This window comes from Syngnathoides biaculeatus, chromosome 1 (assembly GCF_019802595.1).
Source record: "Syngnathoides biaculeatus isolate LvHL_M chromosome 1, ASM1980259v1, whole genome shotgun sequence".
Classification (NCBI taxonomy): domain Eukaryota; kingdom Metazoa; phylum Chordata; class Actinopteri; order Syngnathiformes; family Syngnathidae; genus Syngnathoides; species Syngnathoides biaculeatus.
The window spans coordinates 354,547-375,589 of record NC_084640.1 but is presented as its reverse complement, the minus strand read 5'-3'; the positions used below and the strand labels follow the sequence as shown (position 1 = coordinate 375,589).

At 42.1% G+C, this 21,043-nt stretch overlaps 1 long non-coding RNA gene across 1 annotated transcript in view; it reads right to left on the bottom strand.

Annotated features, from left to right (window-relative positions):
* Positions 1 to 21,043, bottom strand: part of LOC133497867 (uncharacterized) — a 132,891-nt gene that overhangs the window by 88,034 nt on the left and 23,814 nt on the right. Inside the window, exon 2 of the long non-coding RNA XR_009794133.1 lies at positions 6,659 to 6,833. This is a non-coding gene — a long non-coding RNA (uncharacterized LOC133497867). The remainder of the gene's footprint in view (positions 1 to 6,658; positions 6,834 to 21,043) is intronic.

Below are 21,043 nucleotides of genomic sequence, written 5' to 3'. Positions count from 1 at the left end.
TCCTTCACAAAATTCAATGGAAATTGGGTAAGTAGTTTCGAATAACCCATGACATAAATACTCTTTGGCCTCACGCATTTGGAGATTAAGGTTTCCCACTGTGTGATTTGCACTGCAGTTGTGACAGTTGGTCCTCCTTTCGCTGCTCTCCCATCTCCCTTGGCCTGTATTTGGCCTGGTATGTATTATTTTAAGTGCATAAAATCCAAGCATTTTCCTGTAATTAAATGCGCAAATTAATCAGTCACATGTCCTCATAGTACACGTGTCACTTAAGCTCCCCTTTCATCTTCATCTTTCTCTCTTTTGCTCTTTCTCTCAAGAAGAAGCTGAAGCTTAATTGACACCCTCTCTTCTCCCACCCCTACTAATAAAAAATAAGCACTGTTGCTGAGTCTGGATTAGACTCTCAACAATCAGAAGAAAAGGCTCCTAAGAGAAGGGCTGCTGGTGGTTGGGGACATCCCATCTAATGCAATTTCTTCGATGTTCCAGGGATAAATGAATAAACTCCTCACGGCATGAGGCGTAATTAATTTAGAACGCCGAAAATGAAATCAAGAAGGGATCGTCGGCTACACAGAGGAGGTGCGCTGATACTTTTAAGATGACGGAGAAGAAAGATGAGTGTAGTGTTCTTTGTACACAAGCATCTGACAGTATAAGGGTCACAGAGCATGTGAGAAGGTGAGGTCTAATTATTGCCGCCGGAGAATAGCTGAAGGGGCTGGCTGTGATTTGCTAAGTTAAAAAAAATGGAAAAACATCACTGACACTACAATGAGCAGACATGTAAGTAAATAACTATTTAACTCACGATTAGAATAATATAAAATTGCCACTGTGGTTATTGACACTTTAAAGAGAGTGAAAGAAAAACAGACTTTTTGCTCACATTAGCCATTTTGTGAGTAAACTTTCATGCAGCAGAGTCAATGGTGGCTACACAAATTTTGGGGGGAGTGGACCTTATCCGAAATTTTTCAATGAAAACCTCAGCTCCCACAAACAATTATTTCGATAGAAGTCAAAGATTATTTTTGCATTTAGTCAACCAATCGTATCACTGGCGTAGGTCCAATATTGACTATGTCCAAATTTGGTCAATTCCCTATCCTTTCAAGTGGTAAAAATGATTTCGTCTCTTTTAGGATGCAACGTTAATGGCTCAAGATAGAAACCGAGCTATATTACACAACTGAATATTCTACGTCCTCAGCTATTGAACACGTATAAAATTTAAGATTTACGATTGTCAGCCCCAACCCATGACTCATGTTGACAAATTCATACTTAACCCACCTCAAACCACAGGATAATCTTACATCATAGTCGTATAAAACATAAAATAACCTGGTGTTTGTCATCCTTGGTCGGTAAGGGAAATATTTGTGACAAAAACAGCCTGATTACCTTTTCGTATGTACCAGGACTAAGTTGGCAACAATATGCACACCAATACTACTTTTTATCATCTTCAGCAAACTATGACAGAATACACAAAATAAAACGGAATTTTAGAAAACCAAAGCATTCCTCTCACAGGTAAAGTCAGGCTCAGTTTTAATCCGTCGCTTCTCCCTGTGCCAACAAGTAGAATTGTGGCACATATACAATATGTGATTTTAGTGCCGTTATGGGAGTACATGGGAGCTCAGCCCCCATTGGATCCCACATAACTCAAAGCCTGATAAAGACATCGTGTTCACTATTTCACAAGGCCGTCTACTACTTGACAAAACACTTATCTTTATGTGTTTTACTTTGTGCAATAAAAGGCAGGTACACTACACTGCCTGAGATTTAAAGATTCCATTTGACCTTGACAACCGGCAGTCGAGTGAAGATAAGCATTCAGGAGACTTACACTGCTTGTCTGTCTTGGAGGAAAGAAAGTGTAGACAGTATATTTAGGTCATTAAAAGGCTTCTTCTATGTGGCCCAAACACCCACTAACTCATGTCTATGGATACAGCTTAGGGAAAAAATTATGGCAGATTTTTGCCTCATTTGTCTCAATTGTTGCCAGCATTAAACCCAAATCCGTTCTTGTGTCGAACGTGCTAATCCTTTGACATCAGTAATGGTGGTTGTCGAGTTGTGGTTCCAGCTATTTTTTTTTTATCGGTGATTTGATTTTTCACAGTCACATTTTTATTCCCCGAGTCGCACCCAGCTGGCAGCCGCGGAGCTGGAACTAAGCTCATTTTCACTTGCTAATTACAACGCTTCCTTAATAAATGCAATGAGCTTCACGGCCATGTTTTACTGTGTTTGCCTTTCATCCAAGGGTGCATACGTCATGCAGCAAGTTTGATGATTTTCCATTTGATTTAGCACGGTTGATTGATGGTGTAGCCGCCCCCCCCAACCCCCACCCCACCACCGTCGCTGCACACACACTCAAACAAGGACAAAATGAAAAATGTGTTTGTGTCGTACGACCACAGGCAAAAGAGGGACAACGTCATCAGACAAACTCCCGCTCCAACGTGGGCACACACCCCGAGAAGCGTATTCACGTAAAATGTGACTCCCTCTTTTGCAGCGTACACCTCAATGTTACTGCCTCCTTAATGGATGGAGTAAAAGGAGGGTCTCATTTGCCAATGTGTCTGCGCTGGACTGATTGCGGCGGAGTGATGAATGGCTGATGGAGGCTCGGTTGGGGTGCAGAGGAAACAATTAGTGCCATGTTGATCTCGCCTTTTCTCCTCTGCCCTCCATCCATCGCTTATCGCCCCCCTCCCCCTTCCTGTGTTCTCCAAGTCAATCATTCTCTATCTGTGTTGTCATCTCATCAGCTAAAGTATCTCACTCGCTCTTTCTCTCCTCATCTCTCTCCCACCCCCAACAAATTCCCATCTTATCGCTATTCGTATTAATATTCAACATGAGGCAAAAGAGGGAATGGATAAAGATGGAAATGGGAAACAGATGCATGGCGTCTGGAACAAGGACAATGGAGTGTTTCATTTTGGTAACGCCAACGTCATTAATGTGAGCCGTTTGTACGGCAGCGGGGCGGAAAATAAATGAATAGATAATATTGGACAGATGAGCAGGTTGCAGAGGAAGAGAAAGCGGAAAGCTCTGGAATGGGGGCGTCCCTGTCAAAAAAATTCTGCTCAATCATCTCTTTAGTGTTGTTGTTTATCTTACAAGGTCACCTTCAAAGACCACCCTACGCTTACAGCAATTAAAGTCAGACGCCGCAGTGATTGCTTAGCAGACAAAATCTGACCTGCCTTTCACCTCGCAGGAACAAAAGATATTATTCTTATTTCTGGAGTTGGTTGCGGTTAGACTAAGAAGATACAAGACATTACTCATTGCTCATAAATATGAAATGGTCAAATTCCTTGCACGATTACTTTAGAAAAATGAGACCGCAATTTGGTGGAACATCAAAGGTCTAACACCCTTAAGCTCAGCAGTTCACATTTTTATAATGAACGTGACATAAAAAGAAGGATGTGCCTTTAGAAAACATTAGAAAAGGGAACATTATTTTTCACATCAAAGTTATTTGGAGTGAAAGCATTTCATTTCAAAGCAGTTAAACTCCAATGTCACCACATATTATTACTAACCCTAAATGCAGAACAATTAAGACAAGATCATAATTATTTCAATACATATACCGAAGATTTTGTGCCATTGGGTTTTCATTATGTAGAATGTTTGTGGAAAAATCCAAACTAATTAGAGGTCAACTTAAAATAACATTAACTATCAGGTGTCCATTTAAGGAAGTAAGTCATGTCAGTAAACCCGACAATTTTCTAATCGTTTGCTTGCAATGTTATTGTATAAATTCACCATTCATAATATTGACCATGTTCTCTCAGGAATTCAATCTTTTAGGCCTTTGAAGCTTAAAAGTCTTTGTGTGAATAATTTTAATAGAAATTGCATTGTAGGTAGGAGTAATAGAAATAGCATTTCTCTTTAGCGAGACCAAAAATAGTAACCCCATTCTGTCAGCCGTGAATGACACCAAATATTAGAAGGATTTACTTGGGTAGAATGTTGTAGAAATGGCTTAATGATTTTAAATCCTCCATGTTCACTGTTGTGATTTGGCTCTGGTGTTTTATGTATTCACTTGTGTTTGCTACCCAGTATTTTTTTTTCCATTCTTCATCATTTAATTTGATCTGTTGTTGTTGTTGGTGGTATTGATTTTAAGTATTGAGCTTTGTGGCGCTGTCTTACCGCTTTGGTTGTTTTTCTAATCCAAAATCGGTCTCATTGTCTGATATCTCATTTATATACCTGCTTAATAAAAGCTATTTATATATCTTCATCTATATAAACACATGCAAGTAGGAGTTAATGGTTAATTTAGCTTCCTGAAAGGTCCACGGACAGCCATATAAACATTTTAAAATAGATATTGTTATGAAAACTACGTATAATATTTATTCACTTCAATTTCTACACAGAAAAAAAATGAGCGGAGAGCTTGTCATTAATGTGCAAAGTTCCGGAAGTCTCACTCGACATCCCAGTGGCGGCCATATTGCCTACAACGTCATACAACGTGATTTGAGAAGACGCCTGTGCCACCTGCTATGGGAGATGAACAAGAGAGATTTTCGGATTTTTCTGACCACCCATTCTGAGACTGAACCTCATTTCGAAGAAGAGAACATCTCACAATCGAGTGAAGTGACCGGGGCATTACCCTATTGTTTCAAGCCATATTTAGGTGATATGCGGATCAGTTCCAACTAACAACAGACTCTCCAACAGATGGACGAGGAACCCGATGAAATATTATAATATAAATGACAGGCCTATAATTGTTTGCTTTCCTAACTTTTTTACAAGTCTCGTGTACGTAGCGTACTCAGGAGGTCCCATGCCAGGCAAAGTAACTACTTCAGGGGTGCCCAGACACCGGTGGGGGGGCTCCTTTCTCTTCCCCGCATGCAGCCAAACCACTTCCCTGGCCAATTCGTTGAGGCTAACGCCGGCTGCTGACAAGCGACAAAGCTGGGCTACTGGCATCAACACATTTAGCACCCCTGACTTAGGTATTTATGAAGATATTATGACGCGGGTCTTTTGTTACGTTCTGAGAGAAGGATTATGTCATCGGACAGGGACGCGGCTTTTTATTATTGCTGCTTTTGGAGAGGTTTTTCGAGTTTGGTGACTATATGTCTAGTTACCTCGTGTTACACGCTACTAAACTGTTTTTGTCCTTCTATTTTGTTATTTTTTTGTGTTGTATCGTATTGTTTGTGATTAAATTGTTTTAAATACAATACAACCGCTTTGTTATATTTTGCCGGTTTGAACAAGAGGATTTATATTAAATTCACACGTAACATATGCTCTAATCTGGGAGACAGATTAGTCCCCCCCAACTATTATTTTTTTTATGGCTCTATACACACCTACCTGTCATTTATAACCCACAAAGCTCTCGTCCTTTGCACCTATGCAGTCCATTTTTCATAACAAACCGGGTGTTTTTGAAAAATGTGACAACTGAATCCATCCTCCCGAGTGTTCGAGCAAAATCCAGCAATACAACAAGCCGGCAATTTGGCTAACGAAGAAAAAAAACAGGTACTTTCCTGCCGGTAAAACAGGTATAGAAATTTGAACCCGCCAGTGTGGGCGTCTGCAAAAAACGTCACTTCCTGGTTCTTCAACACAAATGCCTCGAGAGGATTTTCATGGCGGGGATACAAAAAAATCAATATGCAAATACATCCTGAAGTGTGGTGAAAAAACGGATGGGTCCATTCCGGCAGACTTTTTTTTTTTTTTTTAACTAAAAACATACTAAAAATAATGTTTTACGTGTCAGTGGATCTTTAAAGTCAGGGTGACATAATATATTGTGGCTCAACAACAGAAAAAAATCTTCTTTATTTTAAATCTTACCTCATTCTCCAAGGCTTACAATCATTTTTGCATTTCAATCCTCATAGCTAACAAGAATAGACATATTTAAAACCCTCACATGTAACAACATAACATTTGAGCCTTTCAAAGAGAGTGAATTGGGTATTCATTAATGAAACAGCTGCCAAAGTGTGTGCAGAGAAGCTCTCGAGGCTTTTGCAAGCCATTATGATGAGCCCTCCTGGAAATGAAGAGAGGGAAATGGCCTTCAATGGGCTGTTTTTTAAGAGAATACGTGTGGGAGTGTTGTTCTGGATTCAAACCATGGTAGTAGGATGGCAGCCGGACATGTGCTCACCAGCCACTTTATTTGGCAAACCTCAGAAAACCCAATCCGAAATATTTATCCAAACCTCTGTTTGTTAAAAAGGTCATTCTCACTAGTGTTTTACAGCTCTTGTACTGGATTTCTTATTGACAGCCAGAAATGTTGGCCCCGGATGGAAAAGTGACCTTTTTGCTGAAATGCTTCCCCGCACAAACTGACTTTCTTGCAGCGGCATTCCTAATAAACACAATACAAGCAAGCACAGGCAGAGGAACTATTTCAAACTTCACCAAGAAAAAAACGGTGAAACATAAGACGCCGGAAGGATAGTGTACACCATTCTGCAAAGAACACGCAGCTGAAGAAGTCAGTGACCACACACCTCACACAGCTGTCAACTGTGTCACCACTGTACATATTGTACAACTGCATTCAAATGCATGTGCACAAACGTGTTGCACCTACCTCCTGCAGATCCTGGAATGTGGCTGAGAATGACGGAGAAGCAGGACAGCGGGTAATGGAGTTTATAGTAGTCGAGAGTGAATCACGCCGACAGATGCTAGTCCCCTGGGACACTGTGGGGGACGAAGCACTCATTCACTGGCAGAGTCGCATTGTGGGAGGACATGGAGTACCCCTACGGACACACACGGGTGGAGACAGTGATATGTTACACATTCGCAGATGGTCATGGGAGGGAGAGAAGGGGCTTGTTGAACCATGAACTGTACTAAGAGATGGACAAAGCCACTGGATCTGGATGGCGAAAACAAAGAATTAGCCAGCCACTGAAGCAGGGCTGTGGAACCTTTTTCCCATCAGGGTCAATTTCAGTCCTGTGGTCAATTACCTGCCATCTATGTTTATGACAAATTAAGGGATTATTAGAATATTTTATTAGAATTTCAAGGATGTAATTTTCTTTTTTTGTACAAAGTCCAAAGTTTTAGTTTCACAGACTTTCAAATAAGTACATCTTTTTTTTGTGACCAAGCACATCTGTGCTCTCAGGAAAAAAAATGAAATGAATAAAATTGTTAAACTTTGTGTTTTGGGCTTTTCAGATATATCTTTCAAGTAACAATGAGTGCTTTAAGAAAAATAATGTGGAGGAAAAAAAATTCAAATAAATACAGATACTTCAAAGGAATAGTGTTTGTTTGAACCAGGGGTGCAGCACTCGTACCTGTGGTAATGATCAATATAGGCTACCTACCACCTTTGTCTTTATTACAGCCAAGAAAAAATGTGAATGTTGTATTTGTTTTTTTTTTTTTAAACTGTATGATTTCATTTTTTTTATCAGCATAATAAAAAAAAGTTTTTTTTTTTACTTCTCTTAGATGTCCGACAATCACTTTGTAGTGCAAATTACCCCAGATTGATAAGACTGCAATGGAACTTTATCAAACGTATGTCTAGCCAACGATTTTCAGTCAATCTCAGCTAAGAGATGTGACTGCAAGAAAATTATAGCATCCAGTAACTTTTCATCCATCCATCCATCCATTTTCTTTGCCGCTTATCTTCACAAGGGTCGTGGGGAGTGCTGAAGCCTATCCCAGCTGTCAACGGGCAGGAGGCGGGGTACACCTTGAACTGGTTGCCAGCCAATCGCAGGGCACACAGAGACAAACAGCCGCACTCACAATAAGACCTTGGGGGAATTTAGAGTGTCCAAATAATGTTGCATGTTTTTGGGAAGTGGGAGGAAACCGGAGTGCCCAGAGGTAACCCACGCAGGCACGGGTAGAACATGCAAACTCCACACAGGTGGGGCCGGGATCGAACCTGGGTCCCCAGAACTGTGCGGTCAACGCTTTACCAGCTGATCCACCGTGCCGCCCCAGTATTTTACCCTACACCTAACCCAATCTGCACATTTTTATCCAAAGAAAACTAAAAAAACTTCAATGCATGGATGACTAACAAATAAGTTCCAGGGGCTTCCTTCCTTCTTATTCCACAGCAGCGCCTGTTTGAGACCATCCTAATTCCTCCACGCGTCTATCATGACTGCACACACCTATAAAGCCCGGGGATAAGGTCCAAAAATGCATTAAGCATCAACCTCCACTTGCTTGTCAAATAAGTACACTATTGCACACAGGCACATAGACACCATATCACATAAACAATGAGAGTATAGCTCTTTGTTTGTCTCTCAGCTGCACTTTTTTGTAAAAAAAAAAAAAAAAAAAAAAAAAGAGAGATTCTAGCACACTCCATGACTCAAATCCATTTTCACATTTATACACACACTCAGACAAGTACGCATGGGGGCCCCAGAATTAGCCTTCAGATATGTTTGTTGCTGCGACAAACACTGCGATGCTCCTAACTCATACTCAGAAAATTACCTTTAAAAGGGGGAGTTTGGAGAGACTAATTTTACTCTGCGCTTATTGGATGGATGTGTCTGTGTCTGAACTACAGCGCAGTTTGGACCACATCCTCTCACGAGTGTATGTGCGGTGAAGTACAATGGCAGCGCTTGCACAGTACACAACAAATGGAGCCAAACTACAATCCTCTTCAACAGCAATGAGGAAAAGTAGACCAATGGTTTGACCCGCTTTTCTTTATACTTTTTCATAATCCATTGTATCAATTAGACAAGCTACATTTTGTTACCTGTGCACACCTCACTTAATCTTGAACAAAGAGTTTTACTTTACTTTATTTGTGCAACGGTCTATTAAATAACTTTTCATTTCCTTGCTTTTTTGTTCACATTTTATTGATCTCTAAATTATTCATTGTGCTGTAAACCTATTTATTTCTACATAATGTAGCTGACTCCCACCAGGACCTGCACTTAAAGCTTTCAGCCAATTAAATGTTAATTATCATGCTTAGCCTAATACTGAAGGATGACCTCACTTTCACCAAACTCACTTATCCTCCATGTCTCAGAGAAGTTCTTCACTTGCTTTTTATATACTATCACCCTGGTTCAAGTGGACCTCCAGGTAACACAGCACACGGTGGATTTAGGAAATCCCATAGAACCATTCAAAGAAGTTTTCCATGAACTCTTCAGATTATGTAAAGTTGCCATTGACTGCCTGTGAGTCCAGTTTGAATGCAACTTTTTTCACACTTGAGCTACTTTTATCACCCAAGGACAGAGATAGCGCAACAGGGCAAGCAGTGGCTGACATTGGCCCATATCATTGGCAAAGTATTGCTTGAACACTGAAACGATACTGTGTCTGCGTCGGGAATCTGCCGCATAGGCCCAACTACTAGCAGGCTTGTCGGAATATCTACAGGTACAACAAAATGATGTAAATTCATCACTCCAGGTATTTTCCCCCTGGAAATTTTTTTATGCTATTTTTATTCATCTTTAATCCAGTTAATTCCTGTTCCATACAAAATCTGTTTTTGAAATAAATAGAGACGATAAGAGAAAATTACAATGACTATATTGGGATAAAAAGGATTTCAAATGACCTATAAAGGCATATACTATCACTCAGTCTGTGAGTCTTGTTGACTAAGCTCCCCTGTCCATAAAACCAAGTGACGCCACTGCTTTCCTCTATTAATTATTCTGGTGACTTGATTAAATTCCATACAATAAACATTCACATATTGCTGAGGGGAAGCTGTTTGGATGGAATTATGATGCACAAATAATGACCATTTATATTATCTACTATAGTGCCAAAGTGGGCAGAGCATCTGCCTCACCGTTCTGAGGACAGGGGTTCAAATCTCGGCCTAGACTGTGTGGAGTGAGCATGTTCTCCCCGTGCCTGCGTGGGTTTTGTCCGGGCACTCCGGATTCCTCCCACATCCCAAAAACATGCAGGGGAATTGAAGACTCTAAATTGCCCATAGGTGTGAATGTGAGCATGAATGGTTGTTTGTTTCCTATGTGCACTGCAACAGCCAACCAGCTGAAGGTGTGCCACGCCTCTGTCAAAAAGATACCTGGAATCGGCTCCAGCACTCCTAAGACTCTTGTGAGGATACGCATCTTAATGGATGGATTATCTACTACCTGTCTTCATGTATTAGACTGGGAAAAAATGCCACTGACTCCATCCAACGCTTGAACGTATCATGCCTGAAGCAGAACATCACATATTACCATTAAATTTTGTCAACAAAAAGAAATGAATCAGCAATTAATTCTTGTATGACATAGCCGAACTCTACGAGCTATTTGTTTACAACAGAGCTGGCTAATGAGCATAGAGGTGGTTAATTGGGAAGCATAACTCGGGGGCTTTTGTTGACCCGTCCTTTAATTCTAACGAGGACTGCACATCTAGTGTTCCATTAACGTTTGGTCTCGCTTAAGATGAAGCCAACACCAGCGTGTTCTTTGACATTGAAGTCACTTTGTGCATGAAATACAAGGTCTGTCAAATATTATGGCGAAGTAAGATAAATATTTGACTTGCACTGTTCAAGACCTTAGTAGCATTCAAAAAAGGCCAACGATCCATCTTCTCTTTTACGTTTTCCTCTCTATTTTGCAGCATAAAGCAGGTGAGGAGCGCTATACTTTTTTGTGACTCATAACTTTTTACCTTTGCTACAGTATGCCCCATCTCATTCCCACAAAGTTACATTGACTTGTTTTCAACTTCCACACAAGCCAGGATGCACTACCTGCTGTTTGCCATATAGAGTTGCTGGCGAAGTATTTGAAAAAAAAGAAAAAACGTAATTTGCATGCGCTTACTCGTCTCCTGTGAGACTGCACATTAAGAGATGCACTGCTGTTGTTGCAAGAGACTCCATAGTGTGAAAGTGCAAGCATGCTGAGGCAGCTGAACATGTACAAGTCTACGTGTCTTTAAGAGACCAGTCCTCATAAGCCTCATGCCTTAATGCTAAAGGTGTGGATGCGAGTGCGAATGGTTGTTTATTTTTTTATTTTTCACCCAAAGATAGCTGGGCAAAAATGTCCACAATCAGAGTGAAGGTGTAAGCAGTTTGGAAAATACCTGTAGATGGATGGGTTTCAGCCCCCTCGCAAGTTTGAGTTTGAGCGTGTTAAAAACTCATGCTCTCAGAAAACACTGAATTGAAGGCAGAATTTTTAAAAAGTCAGTGATAAAATTACATGTAAAGCATGTGTTTAAAAAAAAAAAAAAAAAAAAAAGCTTCCCTAAAAATGTAAGTAAATTTGACAATTCATGGGTTATATACAATATTACTTATAATGCAGCCCTATGGGGGCACAAACCAGTGCAATCTGTAGGCCGGTCCCAAGCCCGGATAAATGCAGAGGGTTGCGTCAGGAAGGGCATCCGGCGTAAAAACTGTGCCAAACAAATATGAGCGTTCATCTAAAGAATCCCATACCGGATCGGTCGTGGCCCGGGTTAACAACGCCCGCCCCCGGCACTGCTAACCTGGAGGGCGTCGGTGGAAATTCAGCTACTGTGGGTCGAAGACAAAGAAGAGGAGGAAACCGGATCCAGCGTCAGAAGAAAAAGAGGAATGCACAGAGCCTACAACTGAGTGTAGGGACTTTGAATGTTGGGACTATGACAGGAAAAGCACAGGAGTTGGTTGACATGATGATTAGGAGAAAGGTTGATATTCTATGCATCCAAGAGAGCAGGTGGAAAGGTAGTAAGGCTAGAAGTTTGGGAGCAGGGTTTAAATTATTCTACCACGGGGTAGATGGGAAGAGAAATGGAGTAGGGGTTATTTTAAAGGAAGAGCTGGCTAAGAATGTCTTGGAGGTGAAAAGAGTATCAGATCGAGTGATGAGACTAAAATTTGAAATTGAGGGTGTTATGTATAATGTGGTTAGCGGCTATGCACCACAGGTAGGATGTGACCTAGAGTTGAAAGAGAAATTCTGGAAGGAACTAGATGAAGTAGTTCTGAGCATCCCGGACAGCGAGAGAGTTGTGATTGGTGCAGATTGTAATGGACATATTGGTAAAGGAAACAGGGGCGATGAAGAAGTGATGGGTAAGTACGGCATCCAGGAAAGGAACTTTGAGGGACAGATGGCGGTGGACTTTGCAAAAAGGATGGAGATGGCTGTAGTGAACACTTATTTCCAGAAGAGGGAGGAACATATGTGACCTACAAGAGCGGAGGTAGAACCACGCAGGTAGATTATATTTTGTGCAGACGATGTAATCTGAAGGAGGTTACTGACTGTAAAGTAGTGGTAGGGGAGAGTGTAGCTCAACAGCATAGGATGGTAGTATGTAGGATGTTTCTGGTGGTGGGTAGGAAGATTAAGAAGACAAAGGTAGAGCAGAGAACCATGTGGTGGAAGCTGAGAAAGGAAGAATGTTGTGCAGCCTTCCGGAAAGAGGTGAGACAGGCTCTCGATGGACAACCGAAGCTCCCGGAAGACTGGACGACGACAGCCAAGGTGATCAGAGAGACAGGCAGGAGAGTACTTGGTGTGTCATCTGGTAGCAAAGGGGAGAAGGAGACTTGGTGGTGGAACCCCAAAATACAGGGAGTCACATACAAGGAAAGAGATTAGCGAAGAAGAAGTGGGATACTGAGAGGACTGAGGAGAGGCGAAAGGAGTACATCGAGATGCGACGTAGGGCAAAGGTAGAGGTGGCAAAGGCTAAACGAGAGGCATATGAAGACATGTACACCAGGTTGGACACGAAAGAAGGAGAAAAGGATCTCGACAGGTTGGCCAGACAGAGGGATAGAGATGGGAAGGATGTGCAGAAGGTTAGGGTGATTAAGGATAGAGATGGAAATGTGTTGACTGGTGCCGGTAGTGTGCTAAATAGATGGAAAGAATACTTTGATAAGTTGATGAATGAAGAAAATGAGAGAGAAGGAAGAGTTGAAGAGGCAAGAGTGAAGGACCAGGAAGTGGAAATGATTACTAAGGGGGAAGTCAGAAAGGCACTACAAAGGATGAAAAATGGAAAGGCAGTTGGTCCTGATGACATACCGGTAGAGGTATGGAAGCAATTTGGAGACATGGCTGTGGAGTTTTTGACCAACTTATTCAACAGAATACTAGTGGGCGAAAAGATGCCTGAAGAATGGAGGAAAAGTGTTCTAGTTCCCATTTTTAAGAACAAAGGGGATGTTCAGAGCTGTGGGAACTATAGAGGAATAAAGTTGATGAGCCACACAATGAAGTTATGGGAAAGAATAGTGGAGGCTAGACTCAGGACAGAAGTAAGTATCTGCGAGCAACAGTATGGTTTCATGCCTAGAAAGAGTACCACAGATGCATTATTTGCCTTGAGGATGCTCGTGGAAAAGTACAGAGAAGGTCAGAAGGAGCTACATTGTGTCTTTGTGGATCTAGAGAAAGCCTATGACAGAGTACCAAGAGAGGACCTGTGGTACTGCATGCGTAAGTCTGGTGTGGCAGAGAAGTATGTTAAAATAGTACAGGACATGTATGATGGCAGCAGAACAATGGTGAGGTGTGCCTTAGGTGTGACAGAGGAATTTAAGGTACAGGTGGGACTGCATCAGGGATCAGCTCTGAGCCCCTTCCTGTTTGCAGTGGTAATGGATAGGCTGACAGATGAGGTTAGACTGGAATCCCCTTGGACCATGATGTTCGCAGATAATATTGTCATATGCAGTGAAAGCAGGGAGCATGCAGAGGAACAATTGGAAAGATGGAGACATGCACTGGAAAGGAGAGGAATGAAGATTAGCCGAAGTAAAACAGAATATATGTGCGTGAATGAGAAAAGTAGAGGGGGAAGAGTGAGGCTACAGGGAGAAGAGATAGCGAGGGTGGACGACTTCAAATACTTGGGGTCAACAATACAGAGCAATGGAGAGTGTGGTCAGGAAGTGAAGAAACGGGTCCAAGCAGGTTGGAACAGCTGGCGAAACGTGTCTGGTGTGTTATGTGACAGAAGAGTGTCTGCTAGGATGAAGGGCAAAGTTTACAAAACAGTGGTGAGGCCGGCCATGATGTACGGATTAGAGACGGTGGCACTGAAGAAACAACAGGAAGCTGAACTGGAGGTGGCAGAAATGAAGATGTTGAGGTTCTCGCTCGGAGTGACCAGGTTGGATAGGATTAGAAATGAGCTCATTAGAGGGATAGCCAAAGCTGGATGTTTTGGAGACAAGATTCGAGAGAGCAGACTTCGATGGTTTGGACATGTTCAGAGGCGAGAGAGTGAGTATATTGGTAGAAGGATGCTGAGGATGGCGCTCCCAGGCAAAAGAGCGAGAGGGAGACCAAAGAGAAGGTTTATGGATGTGGTGAGGGAAGACATGAGGGCAGTTGGGGTTAGAGAGGAAGATGCAGGAGATAGGCTGAGATGGCAAAAGATGACACGCTGTGGCGACCCCTAACGGGACAAGCTGAAAGGAAAAGAAGAAGAAGATACAATATTACTTATCTATAGGCTGTGGGACAATTAAGAAAAAAAACAATGCGCAGACCACAAATTGGCCCCAATCCATATATTGCAGTCTGTGTCTAAGACCATGTGAATATCTGATTAAAGCAAAACAGCTTTTATTATGCAGGCTATTTACCACTTATTCTTGGCAGGGATAATTATATAATACTGTGCTATATATGGAGGCATAGTGGAAAACCGGTGAGCACATCTTACTCATGGTTCTAAGGACCAGAATTCAAATCGCAACCACACCCAAAAATCCCCCAAAATAAGCATGATAGGTTGACTGAAGACTCGACATTGCCCGCAGGTGTGAATGTGAATGGTTGTTTCTATGTGTCCTGCAACTGTGCTAGCAATCATTTAAGGGTGTACCCCCCACTTGGCCGAAGATAGCTGGGATAGGCTCCAGCAGACTCACGACCCTTGTGAGGATAAGCGATTACAGAAAATGGATGGATGGATATAGTTTATATATAAATCATCTTAAATTTGTACGATGGAATGTCCCCTTACAAGCAGACGAACATATCAATCAAAGAAAAGAGGGGTTGTGTTTGTCTCCCTTTGTGCAATTCTGGTACAAAATCAGACATTGCAATGACAGTGAAGTTCATCTTTGTGGCCTTGGAGGAACTCTATAGCGAACTCAAAATAGCCTAGACACACACACAAGCACAAACAGGCAGGCAGGAAGTGAAGCCCACCGTAATGTAATTTTGTCTCGATTAAAATGGTGGGAATTGGATCTGAGGTAAAAGGCCATGTCAAGAGAGAACAAATGGGAGAAGCGGCATATGGCGGAAGATGAACGACTGTCCGGGAGATTGAGAGTCGGGACGGAGGAAGAGAGAAATGATAGTAGGGGGAGGGACAGGGAGGGGGGGTTATATGGGTCTATATTAATCCGTTATGGAGAAGGCGCCTTGCCTCTTGACACGTGATGACCTCCTTGTGGGGAGGGGAGGTCATTAACTTTCCACATGATCATTTACCACCATCATGTGTTGCTCCCCAGCGGTGGACTCCAAATTTTCACACGTGGTTGTTTCATCCATCTCTGCTGGACATTTTGTTATGTTGGTACATCTACGATTATTACATGTTTCTTTGCAACAATAAAGGTGCAAGTGAAAATTGACTATGTTTCGGGCTTTAAGTATACAGAAAACGAATATTGCGCAAACATGAAACCTGCAGGGGCGCGTACAATGTACTAGTTTGCGTAGTGGCTTAAGAATACATTGGGAGTAGTACGGCCAACCAATTGAGGAGAAAATCCCGTGAAATCCCAACATAAGATACAGTACGGTATATCTGAAATTTACAATACATTACAGAGATATTTGATCAGTTGCTCAATACAGAAGCTTATTTTATTGACATTAAACGTATCAGTTAAGTGTCGATCTTAGATTTTTAACATTTTTCAATCACGCAAGTGCAAAAGGAAGTTAACCACTGCTGTTAGTAAAATCTGCAAACAACAGAGGAGCAACAACTAGTGACAAAGGATAGTGCTCACTACTTTTTTCCATCCATCCATCCATCACACCCATTTTCTTAGCTGCTTATCCTCACAAGGGCCGCGGGGAATGCAAGAGTCAGTGTTAGCGCTACATGGTCAGTCAGGTAACATACTATTACTAAAATGCAGGTGGTGTTTATTATTGCTGATTCTAGAGATGGTGAGGACATGTTATCTTTTTAGTCAAGGGGTTTCTGATTGTATTGAATCTGTGTGTTCACGCAAAAAGAAGTGGGGCCTATCCCAGCTGTCAACGGGAAGGAGGAAGGGTACACCCCGAAATGGTTGCCAGCCAATCGCAGGGCACATAGAGACAAACAGCCGCACTCACACCTTGGAGGAATTTAGAGTGTCCAATTAATGTTGCATGTTATTGGGGTGTGGGAAGAAATCGGAGTGCCCGGAGGAAACCCACGCAGGCACAGGGAGAACATGCAAACTCCACACAGGGAGGGCTGGGATTGAACCCGCCTCCTCAGAACTGTGAGGCCAACGGTTTCCAGCTGATCCAACGTGCTGCCTACTTTTTTTCCATGGACAGAAAACTTATCCTCACGAGGGTCGTGCGGAGTGCTGAAGCCTATCCCAGCTGTCAACGGCCAGGAGGCGGGGTACACCCTGAACTGGTTGCCAGCCAAACGCAGGGCACATAAAGACAAACATCCGCACTCACAAACACACCTTGGGGGAATTTAGAGTGTCCAATTAATGTTGCCTGTTTTTGGGATGTGGGAAGGAAATCGGCGTGCTCAGAGGAAACCCACGCAGGCACAGGGAGAACATGCAAACTCCACACAGGGAGGCCTGGGATTGAACCCGGGTCCTCAGAACTGTGAGGCCAACGCTTTCCAGCTGAGACACCGTGCAGCCTACATTTTTTCCATGGACAGAAAACCTCCTAGTGAGGAATCTGAGAGTCAGTTGATGCAGGTCAAACACAAGGTAACGCACATGTCTCCAAGGGTGGTAGAAAAAGTAATTTGTCATCTTTTCCTTAATCTGGAACTTTCCTGAGGGACCTTGATTTTGCCAGATCCTTCTTTTAGTCCCAAATCCCAGATCCTTCTTTTACCTCCCTCTTATTTCAGTTCCCCCTCGACTTATAGTGGGAGCTTTGACCAGAGAGCCATTGATCACATCACATTGTGTACCTACCAACTACAAGATAAACAACAATATTGGCTTGCGGGGTTCATTGTATTCTACACAACCCACTTTAACTGAGTGTATCTACACTCAGACAGAACACGACAACACTGATTAGACTGTCTTGCAGCTATGATGTTTACATACATACTGTTTGCTGACCCAGAGTCTATATGACAGTCTTGTCAGGATAAACACATGCTATACATGTGTAACTGACACACATCCAATATTGCATATTTATCTGTGGGAAAAATGAAGCCTTTCCTGGCACTAAGATCCACCAGACGTCACAGAGTGCATTACTCAGATATGTCACATTTGCAGAGGATTATCAGGGATGATATCATCACCTGAAGCATATTCTTGTTAGAATACAGAAGCTCAGTTGGGCTTACAGCAAGCTTGAAAAAAAAAAAGAATAAGGATTGGACCTCAGTACACAACATCAATTTACATTCATCGAGTTATTCAGAAAATATTACACTGTGACCGAGGTGTTGTTAAAAGACAGTTGCTACATTTCACTACTTGTTTCATTCCTAGTGAGAAAACCGAGCACCATTTAATGAAAGCCATTCACACTGTGCGGATCCCAAGGGTAACTTCGGGCAAAGTAATCCGTGATGGCAAATAATCTGTGATCTCTTTCAAAAGGTCAACGCATCATATCAGATGGCCAAATTGCGTGAATTTCAGATAGAATGTTTCAGTCACAGAAGACCAGCTATAGCCTCAGAAGCAGAAGTGTGGGCCTCGAGTCACATGACTTGAGACCTGCTGGTCTTACAACCTGGGACTTGCCTGACTAAAACCTATGGAAGACTTGCTGACGTAGACTTGAAATATGGCAAATGTGCGCTGTTTACAGTTTAAAATCTGTATTTTCAACATGCAAGGTTTGCAACTCAAAAATAACAGATACAACAACTACAGTGAAGACAATGAGTATTTGAACACCCTGCTATATTGCAAGTTCTCCAACTTGGAAATCATGGAGGGGACTGAAATTTTCATCGAAGGTGCATGTCCACTGTGAGAGAGATAATCTAAAAAGAAAAATCCAGAAATCACAATGTCGTATTTTATAACGATTTATTTATGTTATACAGCTGCAAATAAGTATTTGAACACCTGTCTATCAGCTAGAACTCTGACCCTTCAAAGACCTCTTAGTTCGCCTTTAAAAGGGCTACGGCGAAATTGCCAAGCAGCTTGGTGAAAAAAGGTCCACTGTTGGAACAATCATTAGAAAATGGAAGAAGCTAAACATTATGGTCATTCTCATTCAGAGTGGAGCCCCATGCAAGATATCTCCTCGTGGGGTCTCAATGATCCTTAGAAAGGTGAGGAATCAGCCCAGGACTACACGACAGGACTTGGTCAATGACCTGAAAAGAGCCAGGACCACCATTTCCAAGGTGACTGTTGGTAATACACGAAGACATCATAATTTGAAATCATGCATGGCACGGAAGGTTCCCCTGCTTAAACCAACACATGTCAAGGCCGTCTTAAGTTTGCCAATGACCATTTGGATAATGCAGAAGAGTAATGGGAGAAAAATTTGTGGTCAGATGAGACCAAAATTGAACTTTTTGGTCATAATTCCACTAACAGTGTTTGGAGGAAGACGAATGATGATTTCCATCCTAAGAACACCATCCCTACTGTGAAGCATGGGGGTGGTAGCATCATGGTTTCGGGGTGTTTTTCTGCACATGGGACAGGACGACTGCACTGTATTAAGGAGGGCATGACCGCGGCCATGTATTGTAAGATTTCGGGTGACATCCTCTTTCCTTCAGTGAGAGCATTGAAGATGGGTCGTGGCTGGGTCTTTCAACATGACAATGACCCATAGCACACAGCCAGGAAAACCAAGGAGTGTAATCCGTAAGAAGGATATCAAGGTTCTGGCGTGGCCCAGCGAGTCTCCAGACGTAACCCTAACCCAATAGAAAATCGTGTTTCTCAGCGACAGCCCAAAAACCTGTTTGATTTAGAGAAGATCTGTGTGGAGGAGTGGGCCAAAATCCCTCCTGCATTGTGTCCAAACCTGGTGAACAACTCCAGGAAACGTTTGACCCATGTAATTGTGCACTGTATTAAGGAGGGCATGACCGCGGCCATGTATTGTGACAGTTCGGGTGACATCCTCTTTCCCTCAGTGAGAACATTGAAGATGGGTCGTGGCTGGGTCTTTCAACATGATAATGACCCAAAGCACACAGCCAGGAAAACCAAGGAGTGGCTCCTTAAGAAGCATATCAAGGTTCTAGCGTGGCCTAGCCAGTCTCCAGACGTAACCCTAACCCAATAGAAAATCGTGTTTCTCAGCGACAGCCCAAAAACCTGTTTGATCTAGAGAAGATCTGTGTGGAGGAGTGGACCAAAATCCCTCCTGCATTGTGTGCAAACCTGGTGAACAACTCCAGGAAAGTTTGACCTATGTAATTGTAAACAAAGGCTACTGTATCAAATATTAACATTGGTTTTCTCAGGTGTTCAAATACTTATTTGCAGCTGTATCACACAAATCAATCATTTGAAAAATCATACATTGTTATTTCTGGATTTTTCTTTTTAGATTACCTCTCTCATGGTGGACATGCACCTACGATGACAATTTCATACCCCTCCATGATTTCTAAGTGGGAGAACTTGCAATGAAGCAGGGTGTTCAAAGACTTATTTTCTTGACTGTATGACAAACTTCAGCCATCACAATGAATCCGGCAAAGACAGACAATCTTAAGCTAATAGTTTAGCTGGTACAACATTTACTATGTTTCATGATGTTTTTTGTTGGTTCCTTTTTGTTCAATTATGAAGAAAGACTGCTAGGGACCATTAAAAACTACATGATTGTCAATGTGTTGCTATAAACATATTAATGTAAACCTACACGGATGTTGTCTTGAGTGGTTTGACATATTGCTCCAATTCAGCAAAAACATTTTTAGAAATATGCAGCCAACAAATTACTTATTTTGTTTAATTCCCTCGTGGTGGAGAGAGAGAGAGAGAACAAGTAAGAAAACATTTGCACACAACCAATTAAAAACTTACTTTGAACAGTTACATTATCAATCCAAACCATATAAAACCAACCTGTAATGTAGACCATAAAATTATAGCTGCTTTGAAAAAAAATGACACTTTTGCATTTGTTCCAAATTTATATCCATGGGCATTATTCTTTTATACTGCCATGAATACTAGTAGACTCCATTAACCATGAAAAACACATTTTCCATATGAATGCCATTAAAGAGTTGACAAGTTCAAAATGCACAAAGAGTAGCAAATAAAAGTGATGATGGTGGCACAAAGTGCGAAAAGTTTTACGCATACGTCTTCGCACTGTACAGTGCTATACAGACTGCATGATGGCTGCCTTTGCAGGCACACATGAAGCTGTGAATGCAAATGAGAAAAATAAAGTGCATGAATACAGCTCGACCACAAAGCACTTGATGAAATTGCAGCAGGCCTGAACATTGTTTCGAATAGCGGCAACTGTGAGATCGCGAGCAGACGCACGTGGCCGGGCGTGGTGCAATTGCACACAAAAGGTGGCCGCCCTCAGCGCTGCTCATGAAGCGTACACACCAAAAGAAAGTACCCAATCTCACTCGGCCAGAGCGGGAAAAATGAGAGGGACAGCTTGGAAAATTGGAGAGAATAGGAGGGAGTCGAAAAGAAGAAAAGAAAGTGACATCTAAAGAGAGGGTAAGATATGTTTATGAAGAGCAAATATGAAAGAAACCTGAAAAATGAAGGCAGGCAAGGACAAGTGAGTGTAGAGAGTGAAATGGAGTG